The sequence below is a fragment of the Octopus sinensis genome, linkage group LG6 (assembly GCF_006345805.1).
Source record: "Octopus sinensis linkage group LG6, ASM634580v1, whole genome shotgun sequence".
NCBI classification, from domain to species: Eukaryota; Metazoa; Mollusca; class Cephalopoda; order Octopoda; family Octopodidae; genus Octopus; species Octopus sinensis.
Window position 1 is genome coordinate 61,676,020 of NC_043002.1, and position 12,500 is coordinate 61,688,519.

Here is a 12,500-nt window from a genome sequence, read left to right on the forward strand (position 1 = left end):
TGTAGCCCCTTGTGGGCAGTAAAGAAATAAGAAACCTTAGCACGCCAGGCGACATGCTGAGCGCTATTTCGTCTGCCGTTACGTCCTGAGTTCAAATTTCGCCGAGGTCAACTTTGCCTTTCAGCCTTTCGGGGTTGATAAATTAAGTACCAGTTATGCACTGGAGTCGACATAATTGATTTAATCCGTTTTTCTGTCCTTGTTTGTCCCTTCTGTGTTCAGCCCCTTGTGGGTAGTAAAGAAATAGGAGTTTCGTCTCCCGCTACGTTCTGAGTTCAAATTCCGCCGAGGTCGACTTCGCCTTTCATCTTTTCGGGGTCGATAAATTAAGTACCAGTTGCCTACCGCTGTTGATCTTATCGACTGGCCCCCTCCCTAAAAAATTCGGGCCTTTTGCATAGAGCAGAGAAGAATATAGTAAAGCGGCGAGCAGGCAGAGACGTTAGCACGCCGGGAGAAATGCTTAGCGTTATTTCGTCTATCTTTACGTTCTCAGTTCAAGTTCCGCTAAGTTCGAGTTTGCCTTTCTTTCTTTCGGAGTTCAGTAAATTAAGTACCAGTTGCGTACAGGGGTCGATCTAATCGACTGGCTCACTCCGCAAAAATTTCGCGCCTTATGCTTAGATTAGAAAAGAATATATAATCAGATACAATGATCCTCAGGAGCATATGTTTAGAATAAACAAAAAAAAAAAAAATAGCTCAATTTTCAAACAAATATAATAATTTGATTACTCTCAACATCTGTTTCACTATCATTAAACATCATTGATTCTATAAATATGTAATTATCTTTATATAATTAAGACAAATTTAAATAAAAGTCTTGAATTTAAACCAGCAAACAACTTACGGCAGTCATTAGCAGAAGTGATCCTGATGATCTTGAATAAATATTACTTTTAATTAATCTATATGAATTAATTATGCATCCTTATTAAACAATTATAAAATAAATGATGCTTATTTCTAATAAAACAGCCATTGAAAGAAATTAAATTATTATCTATTTGTGAAAGTTTTGCATTTCTCTTTTATCATATATTTGTGTGGTGTGTGGTGTGTATGTGTATGTATGTGTGTATGAGTGTGTGTGTGAGTATGTGTGTGTGTGTGGGTGTGACTACACCGACTAAATCGTAGCACATTGTTATACATTGCTTGTTAAAAAGTGCTTCCTCCCGTTGCAGTAACTTTCGAATGATGCCATTCCTTTGGCTAGGAAAGCAGACCAATAACCGCCAGTGAACGGAAAGACAGAATGAGGTAGCGTTAATCATTAACGACTGAGTGAACTAGAGCAATATAAAAAGCAAGTGTTTCGTTCAAGAACGTAACGCAGAGCTGATCTGGGAATCGAAACCACAAGTATACGTGCACTGGCACATGCAAACGTTTCTGGCGGCGATCGGCTTAGGCGTGGGTATTAAACAATTATAGAAGGTTTACAGCGGTGTATATATATCTATATACATATATATAGAGAGAAAGATAGATAGATAGATAGATAGATAGATAGATAGATAGATAGATAGATAGATAGATAGATAGATAGATAGACAGACATACCGATTTATACATAGGTAGATAAAAATACAGCTAGATAGATAGATTCATAGATAGATAAATATATAGATATATATGTTTCTTTATTAGCCACAGGGGGCTGAACACAGAGGGGACAAATTACAAAGAAAAAAATAACAGGAGGCTAGGTTTTCGATCAAAAAGGATCGTAAAATATGAAAGAAAACGATCGATAGCAATCGTGTATCACAGAAATGTCATGATGTAAATGGTAAAGGGTGAAGGGGGAAACAGATAAGGTTTATCCGTGGAAAGAAAAGCCCACGAAAAAGACCACGGTAACCTCGGTTAATAATGTCACATGTTAACACATTTATTTGCAAGTAAGTAAAATTTTCCGGGTTGATAGGATGATGCTCAAGGTGGCTTCGTCATTCATACGTGTTATCCTTGCTACATTCACCCATCTTTATTTTTAAATATTCGTTAGACAAAACTTTCCTTTCTACTGACGAATATATAGATAGGTAGATAGCTAGATATGTAGTTATGTAGGTAGTTTGGTAGGTATGCATGTAGGTAGATAGATACATACATACATACACGGGAAGATAAATCGATTGATTTATTAATTGATATATTGATTGATTGATGATTGATTGATTGATAGACAGATGGAAGTTACTAGTAATGCCATTCTCTCACTAAAGTAATATTAAGTAATTTCATTTTCCCAAGTTAACCTTCACTTCAAACCCTTGTAAACGTTGCAAGAACAACATTAATTCAAGAACTATGTTGTTGCATGTACTCAAATGTTCTGTCCTTACGTCTTATATGATTTATCATGTTTTGATCCGGAATAACACATTCGGCAGTGGATTATATCTGACATGTATGATTAATTAAAATATTTAGCAAGAATATATCGTCTACATTTTCGTATTTATTCTCTGATTTAATCACACTGATATAATATACTATATTATATATATATCCGTGTGTGTGTGTTTGTGTGTGTATTTGTGTGTGTGTGAAGACGCATGGCTCAGTGCTTAAACTTTAGGCTCACAATTATTAGGCAGTCAATTTAATTCTAGGACCAGGCTTGAGCAAAACACTTAATTTCACGTTGTTTCAATTCACTCAGCTTTAGAAATGAGTTGCAACGTCATTTGTGCCAAGCTGTATCTGCCTTTCTCTTTCTGTTGGACAAAATTGGCGGTGTGGAGAGGGGGTTGTGGGTATGCATGGGCGACTGATAGTTTTCCACGAACGTCATTCATTACCCTTTATATATATATATATATATATTCTTTTTTTTTTCTTTTCTTTTAGACCCCCTTCGGTCATGAATGACCATGGGATTGCATCTAGAAAGTTACCCTCCTAGACACAAGTCCGGGCAAGGTTGTTTTATGGAAGACCAGCAGTCGCCCATGCATACCAGCCTCCCCTCTCCACGCCACCAGTGTTATCCAAGGGAAAGACAAAGGTCAATACAGCTTGGCACCATTGACGTCGCAACTCATTTCTAAAGCTGAGTGAACTGGAGCAACGTGAAATAAAGTGCCTTGCTCAAGAACACAACACGCAGCCCGGTCCGGGATTCGAGCTCACAACCTCACGATCGTAAGCTCGACGCTCTAACCACTGAGCCATGCGCCTTCATATATATATATATATATATATATATATATATGTATGTATATGCAAGCGTATATATGTATATTTATATATTTATGTATATATATATATGGATTTATATATATATATATATATATTATATATATATATTATATATATATATATATATATTATATATATATATATAGATAGATAGATAGATAGATAGATAGATAGATAGATAGATAGATGCCAATATATATAGCAACTTGTTTCAAATTTTTCATATTCCCATGCATTTCCGTTGAATATACGCTACATCAAAAATACAGTAGTATCGTACCTAATGCATATCTTAATCCGTCAACCATAAACTTGAAAGCAACGCCAACATCTGCGTTATATGTTTCCTTCTTATAAATAGTTGACAGAAATGCTGCAAAGTATTTATCCCATAGGCATTGATGAAATATTGATGAATCACTTGTGTTGTGTTATAGATTTGTTGTAACATCTTTTCCTTGCTTTCACCCACGGCAACTGTGGTTGAGCAGACGTACGATCAAACTGGTAATAGTCGTGACCCTGCAATTTCATCCTGCATTTGTAGTGGTTTGTCAAGTTCATATGCAAGACGTTGCGATATTAATTACGAGTGACCAACCTACTATTTTCTACAATTGAATCTATGACTTAGAGATTTGCTGTTGGATCGACATTAAATATTTAAATATCAGTAATAGTTAAAGTGCAGAGGAAAGGTTTGAATCTTTATTGCTGTTTTTTTTTCAAGATTTTCTTAATTCCGCTGCTGAGGAATTTACCTAAGTATACCATACGCCATAGAGTTATGAATGAACAATAGAGAAAACATTCCTTTTGATAATAAATTGGCCAATCGTCATGTTGTTCTTTTATTCTATTACTTGTTTCTGTCATTTGACTGCAGCCATGCTGGAGCAGCGCTTTTAGTCGAGCAAATCTACCCATGACTTATTCTTTGTAAGCATAGTAATTATTCTATCGATCTCTTACGGGGACGTAAACACACCAGCATCTATTATCAAGCGATGCTGGGGAGACAAGCATACGCACACAAACACAAACACCAACAGATACACACACACACACACACACACATATATATATATATATATATACGACGGACTTCTCTCAGTTTCCGTCTACCAGATCCACTCACAAGGACTTGGTCGGCCCGAGGCTATAGTAGAAGCCACTTGCCCAAGATATCATGCAGTGGGAGTGAACCCGGAACCATGTGGTTCGTAAGCAAGCTACTTACCACAGAGACACTCCTGCGCCTATGTTAACGGGAAAAAATTCTGAAAACTTCTGAAATTCAAGTTTCAAACGAAATTGAATTTAATAGAATATAGATATCTTATGATATATTTCATTATATTAAGCTCAAATTTGTTTTATTTAAGAAGTTCATAAATAACAAAATAATATTGCCCTCTGGTTAGATGTTTCTTTCCACTTTAATAGAAATCAATAATTAATGAACCAACCAAAACATTATAATTCTGCGTCAGCAAAATGAATAAAAATATTTCAGGCAATGAAATTGATTTTGTGCTACCGAAAGAAATAGTGCACCGCTGTTTTGCGCTAAGCACTTCATTGAAGATAGTCCCGATATTCTGTCCAAAACCTAAGATGCTTCTTGTCCACAGCACAACACTGCTCGAACTTACAATTTATCAAATCAAAAGTTGACTCTTTGTCGTGCCTCTTCCTACGGGAACGGCTAAATTTGACTCAAGTATACCCTAACATGTCAATAAGAGATCGATACAATCTACTGAACATTTAATTTTTAAACCGTGTCTCAAGACGGCTGTAAGAATTCGCCAGAACTTTTCTCTATTTCCACTAACCTGAGTACAAAAACAGACGATAGAAATGTATTTTCGTGAAACCTGAGAACTTGCTTCCTGTGACAAGAGAGTGGCAGTATTGCAGTGTTAATTTTTTTTTGCCTCATCTTCTTTCTCTTCTATATTATGCAACATTCACTTGCTCTCCTTATTTTCATCTCATTCGAATCACATTTTATTGTCACACATTAGATAATGGTATACAATATTATTATGTGATACTATATCTCAAATTTTATCAGAAAGGAAATGAAATTTCTTACATTAGCATTTTTCTCAACGATTAAATAGCACTCTGCCATATATATATTTTCAACAACCAGATGTTGGTAAAGTGGTATCAATGGATGTTTGAGTCTTACATTCTCTTCGCAATCAGTTTATTTAAATTTCGGTTGATTTCTACGTCGTCTTCAACACATTTCTTATTTTCTGTTACGGATGTGTCTCAAATCCAGGCGTTCTAATTGAAATACAACACATGCATACCGTGCTGGATGTGCGAGATCAAAGTGTAGTACCTGTTTTTATAGGCTTGGTATCTGATATGGCCCCATTTGGGGCTATCAATATTGGACTGATTTTTTGAATGTTGCAAAGAGCTTCCGCCAGTTTTGTTAAACTCATCAGCATAGCCATTGCAATGTAGTAAATAAGGTGGCTTTGCGATTACGTGATTTCAAATTCGATTCTGCAACATAGCACACCTAGGAAGAACTTTCTGCTACAACCTCGGACCTTCGAATGCTTTGTAAATGAATTTGATAGTGGAAGACCGTGTGAAGCCAGCCGAGTATATAATATATACTGTATGTATATATATATATATATAATATATATATATATATATATATATATATATATGTATAGATAGATAGATAGATAGATAGATAGATAGATAGATAGATAGATAGATAGATAGATAGATAGATAAACAGATAGATATTGAGGTACACGGCATTTCCCGGGAAAGCGGGTTTTATACTCTGGATCCGTTCTCATAATTGTTTCGCTAGTCCAATAGCAATACAAAGTATGTAGCCTTGAAAACGTTTTTTGTGCATTTACATAAAAAAACGAACTGCCTTACACAGGATATGGTTGTTAGGAATTCCAAATAGCTTGTGAATACCTAAATTGTGAAGTCAGTTATGTAATAATATGAAATTAGTTACCCGATAGTAAAAATTCAAATAAAGTGGCCCTCAAAAGGACTTTTATGCGTTCCCAGAACGTATAGAACATAGGTGGAATTCCTAATAACATATGTATACTAGATTCGTGAGGTTCATCAGTTATGAGATAATAACAATTCAAAAGAAATAACTCTGAAAAGCGCTTTTGTGCGTTCCCAGAGAATATTACCCTCAGCGGCGCTAGTGTTGGTATATTCTTGAGTAAGTCACTAACCGAAATAAGTCAATATATTGTTTAGAAAAATGCCATTTAATTGTTTAAGTGTTGTACTAGATAAACTGCGAAAATAACCCTAGCAGTTCAAATAATAAGAAATAAGCATACTCAGTTTCCTTTTTGCCAAATAATTTGGGAAAATGCATGAGAAAACATGTACATTTTAACACTTGCAATCAGTTAAGATCAGAATCCAAGAGAGCTACTGCTGGAACTGCATTAGAGCTATTCATATTATTATTTCATATACCAATTACAGATTAGAAAATTCAGAACCAGTTTTTTATTATTATTGTGTGAGAGAGCAGCCCATGCCATCAAAGTGACACTGAGGTATAATTATACGAAGCCCAATAAACAGCGCATGACCTTGTAGGTGGGGCCCAATTAGAATTTTCCTCAGGTCGAGTAGGCCATCCTGATCAAAAGGTCCCTGTATTAGGTTTCTTTAAGGATGTTGAACAAAACACCCATCTTTCCAGAGGTGAATTATTCAAACCCGTAAAGAATTCATCTCAATGCATAGCAATGATGCTACCCCACTACCTCTGCTCGTGATCAGAGATGCACAAATCGTAAGCCAATTATAAACATGCTCAACTTGTTAAGGTCAAACAACTGACAAGCAAATCTGTGGTATTGAGCAGAATAAGGCACAATAATATACACGATAGCAAAATAGAGCGTTCAATCCTCCTCTTTTCATCGAGGAGTTCGTGTTCCATTAGTTAGGCAGTCCATTTGCTGTCAATATCTGCTGAGTGAAGGACTGGGCTTGCCGTAGCTAGTGATGCCCAGGCGTAGGCAGCAGCGTTTTCCTGACGGTGAACAGGTGCGGTCGCCGTTTGTAGGATTCGATCTTCAAAAGCTAGTCGTTGACGGTTGGTTATTATCTTCGTTATTTTTGACGTTTATCTGTAGCTTCCTGCTTTCCTGCTTTCTAGGCCAGTGATGAGATACATTACTTTTCTGAAGTTTTATTCTGTCTGAAAGTTTTATAACTCTAAGCGTTTTATATTCATCTCATTTCACGAATGCAACAGAGTTTGGGCACTTATTGTTGTATAAGAACCTTTACTATAAAAACTAGATATTTCACTTCTCTCTTGGGAAGCGCAATAAATTCAAACATGACACATCTGGCAATGAACTGTTAAGGTAAATGTTCCTTAGATGTATTCATCTAAAACTGCCTTTGTCTACGGCGAACTAACTCTGATTTGAAATTTTCAATACTGTCTTTTTGCTTCTGCTTAACAATGTAGTTTCTGCAAATCTTACACATTTTTCCAGATGAAACTCTTAATTAAATATGCAAAGTGTTTTAGAAATTCATTTAACATTTACAAAAAAATTTTTTTTCTGTGATTCTGTATATTATAAACGCATCTTCCTTCCTTCCTTCCTTCCTTTCTTTCTTTCTTTCTTTCTTGTTGGAGATGATTGAAGGCAAAATATCTGCTGCGTGGCGGAAAAGAGTACAGGATGTTGGCAATCTACTTCATCTGCTATCTTCTCCATTAGCTTCAACAATTAATGTTATTAATATATGTGCCTCTCGGTATGCCTGTGCTTCTCTTGGTATACCTATATGCCTCTCAAGCACACACACACTAATCCGTTAATGTTCGTGAACGACTCGGCTAAAAATCATATCCAACACACACAGTGCGTTGTCTCATCCAACTTCTCGTTAACATTTCCTGTCAAATAGACCAGTCAATTATATGCTTATCATAAATCAATTTTATAATTAACCAAAAGGTGAGTATATTTTCCATAACTGTATAATTAATTGAAATTTCAACATCCATGTATATATGATATATCCAGTTCGTTTGAAATTTTAGCTTTCCTTATATAATATTTCACAACGCAAATGTACCTGAGTCATATACCATTATAAACAGGCCTTGTTTGCCTCTGTTGTCTGTCTCTTCCTTTGTCTGAATATTATCATATAAAATATAATACAGTCTCGCTATTATTACTATAATTTTTACACGTCAAGATGTATAACTTCCTACACGGTAATTGCGGAAAAGGAGTTACAACAGCTTGACAAAGTAACAAAATATTTTGGGCAAATGTCTAATTCTTAAATCGTTTTGAAAGGTAAAAGAAATTCCATTTTGTAAGCAAGAGTGCAATATTTTGTTGAAAAAACTTTGAATGTTTTAGCCACTTCATTATACAGGATCTTATTTAACGGCTAGTCTGAGGAATCGACACCGCAGAGATATTGTTGTAACAAAAACCATCGAAAGACAATCATTTGGAACAGTACTATACATTCTCAGCTCAAATTGTTCGACGTCATTATATAACATTGTATCAACGCAATACTTAAACATTCAGAAAATCCCTCTTCGCTGCTATACAATGTAAGCAGAGTACATTGAAATTACATAATATTCTATTATAAAAGAATGAATATCTGCTTTATGAACAGAAGCATTGTAATTCGAAGATATTATTAACAAAATGTCATAGCATATGCTCCACGACAATATGTTTTATATCCAGGTAATTCAAACGCAAATACAAAAGGGCAGAAAATTTATATGGAAAATATAGCATTCTAACGAAACTATAATACGGTGAATAATAGGCAGGTAATAAGTTACCTGCGAAACGAGTTTCTGAACGAATATCTATTCACTTGATAAATTACACACTGCAATAAAGATTTTGTTACTGAGATGTGTAGAGGTAATTCTATCTATAATACATCCCGTAGGTTGATTAAAATAGTTTGGTTGGAATTATCTGTAATGTCCGGATTCTAAACGAAAATTATGCATCCTTAGAGTTATGTTAATATAATCGCTGACATACTATTCTGGCTAAGAATATCACTTTATAGCTAAGGGGATTCGTGTTCAATCCCACTGTGCGGCACCTTGGGCAAGTGAGTCACTTTGGACAACTCTGAGCCCATTAAGGATTTGTGAGCGAATTGTTTGACATGAAAACTGTAAGGAGAGCCCACATATACATATATGTCAAGGGTTGAATAGACAGAACACAACAAGGAAAAAATATACGGATAATTCGCAGCTGAATTTTCCTCGTAGGTCAATGAGCCAAAATATCATCCTGGTTTTGTGCCATTATCATTGAGACGACGACTCAATCTTGGAGGCGCCAGTGCTGTTATTAAGCTACTGGGAAAAAGCTAGCGACTGCATACTGAGACAGAAACAAACAAGGCGACGAGCTGGCAGAATCGTTAGCACGCCGGGTGAAATGCTTACAGGTATTTCGCCTGCCATTACGTTCTGAGTTCAAATTCCGCCGAGGTCGACTTTGCCTTTTATCCTTTCGGGGTCGATAAATTAAGTACCAGTTACGCACTGGGGTCAATGCAATTGACTTAATCCCTTTGTTTGTCCTCTCTGTGTTTTTCCCCTTGTGGACAATAACGAAATAAGAAACAAACAAGATATAATATAAAGCACGACAAATTATGCCTTTATATCAGTACGAAGACTTCCGGCTATATGTAACGGACAAATAATAATTATTATTATGCAAATACCACCAATATAACAAAAAGATCTCTGCAGCAATCGAAGGAATTTAGTGGAGTTGCGCAGCATGAAATGGGTTAAGTCCAAATGGACGTAGCAAGAGCCCAAACTGGGAGAAAGCAGACGAATGTATACTGTGACAGAAAGAAACAAGACTTTATGAAGATGCAATACACGAATACTTATGAATATATAACAGCACGAAAACTTACGGTTATATACAACGGAAGACATATAATAATAATAATACCACAAATACAACAAAATAAGCTTTGCAGCTATCGAACAAACTTAGTGGGATTGCGCAGGGGGGATTTGGAGTAAGTCTTAATGGACGTGGGAGGAGCCAATATATACGAGTGACTGGGCAAACGAAAGAAAGACACTCAACCAATTTATTGGGAGATACATGTATAGATCAAAACTATTTGATTCAAATTCGTTGGTAACTTTGAGTTTCAAGTGTGATGGTAGTTGTCAGCCATTTTGAATTTGATAAAATTCAAAATGACTGACGACTAACATCATGCTTGAAACTCAAGAGTACCAACGAATTTCACTCAAACGGTTTTGATCCAAAAGCATGTATGTATGTATGTATGTATGTATGTATGTATATATATAAATATATATATATTATATATATGTGTGTGTGTGTGTATGTATGCATGCACACACACACACACAAACACACACACACACACAACACACACACACACACACACACACACACACACACACACACACATATATATATATATATATATATATATATATATATATATATAAAAATATATATATATACATAATACACAGGGTGGCGCAGCAGTAGGTATACAGTTGTGGAAAAAGAAAACCCGAACAATACTCATTTATGTCTATCAAAAGAATTAAAATTTACAATAAAATTATTATTATCGTTATGATAAAAGTATTATTATGATTAATGACACCGAAAATATCAAAAATGATAACTACTGATAACTAATTTAATTTAAATGATTTAAGTATTATAACATCGATGTGATACTTACTGTATACCTGCTTTTGCACCACCACCCCTGTATTTAATATATATATATAGAAAGAAAGAAAGAAAGAAAAAGACAAAGAAAAAATAGATAGATAAATAGATAGACAGATAGATAGAGAAACAAATAGATACATAGACAGATAGGCAGATAGAAAAATACAAAATACACATACATACATATGCGTTTATCTTTTGCGTGTGTGCGTGCATTGCATTGGAATCTGACTTAGATGTGGCAAATCCTACAAAACCTTAGCATGGCCTCAGTCAAATGTTTCAGTAAAGTAACAGATAAAGATTTTATTGAGGCTACAATCAGTTGGCATCGGTTGTGTGATTCCTACCTTTGAATTGGTATACGAACTTAAGTCCAGTCCATGATGGGTGTTTATTACTAGTTTATATTCGGTAACTCTGCTCATTATCCTAAAGGAAAAGGAAGAACGCTGCAGAGGTTTATGACGCAGTAAGTATGGGCCATAAACCCGCAAATTCAGCAGTATCTTCGTACGCAGAATATTTACAGTTTGTCCTAAGTCGGAACAAAGTTAAGAAATTCTCTCTTCTATGACCGTTTCTACAAAGCCATTCATGAAGTCCCCGAAATGCTATTAAAACCATATAAATTTCACTGATAAAAGGGATTGTGTTATTGTTATAAAGAATTCGGATTTGATAGCCAAACTTAGATACCTTTAAAGAATTCAGCTTTAGTAAATCAATAATAATTTGGATTTGTATTAGCCCAGTATTATGTTACAATTTCTAGATGAATGACACATATGATATTGCACGGATACCCTTTGGGGAGGCTATGAAGGCTGCACTTCTAAACTTTGCAGCTAACTTAAACAATACAGTTGAATGACCTAAACATAATGACAGTGATACTTTATTTTCAATTATTATAAAGGGAACACGGGTGACTAGCTGGCAGAAACGCTAGCACGCTGGACAAAGTGTTTGATGACATTCCGTCCGTTTTTTAGTTCTGAGTTTAAATTCTACCAAGGTCGACTTTGCCTTTCATCTTTTCGAGGCCGATAAAATAAGTAGCTGCTGTGCACTGAACTTGAGGCAATCACCAAACCCTTCTCCACCCAAATTTCAGGCTTTGTGCCTATAGTAGGAATAAATTCTGAAGGCGATGAGATGGTAGACTCGTTATTAGCACGTAGGGCAAAATGCTAGCAGCAGCATTTCGTCTGTCCTTGTGTCCTGAGTTAAAACTCAGCTGATGGGGACTTTGACTCCTATCGATTTGGTGTCGAGAAAACAAGTATCAATCTAGCACTGTGATCGACGGCATCGGCTAACCCCCTTCCTCAAAACATCAAAACAAACTAGACTGACTAGAATGACTTGTTATTCTATGACTAGAAAACCGGAATGTTTAGATGGACTAGAATGTTTCACTTTTCTGAATTTTAAACCATTACGCAATGGGATACACGTCTTTCTTCGTCG

At 35.6% G+C, this 12,500-nt stretch overlaps 1 long non-coding RNA gene across 1 annotated transcript in view; it reads right to left on the reverse strand.

Moving 5' to 3' along the window:
- The window catches only part of LOC118763736, a 12,956-nt gene extending 3,459 nt beyond the window's left edge, over positions 1 to 9,497 (reverse strand). The window contains exons 1-2 of the long non-coding RNA XR_004999488.1: positions 9,460 to 9,497; positions 8,876 to 8,883 (exon numbers count right to left, since the gene is read on the reverse strand). This is a non-coding gene — a long non-coding RNA (uncharacterized LOC118763736). The remainder of the gene's footprint in view (positions 1 to 8,875; positions 8,884 to 9,459) is intronic.
- Positions 9,498 to 12,500: the final 3,003 nt, after the last annotated feature.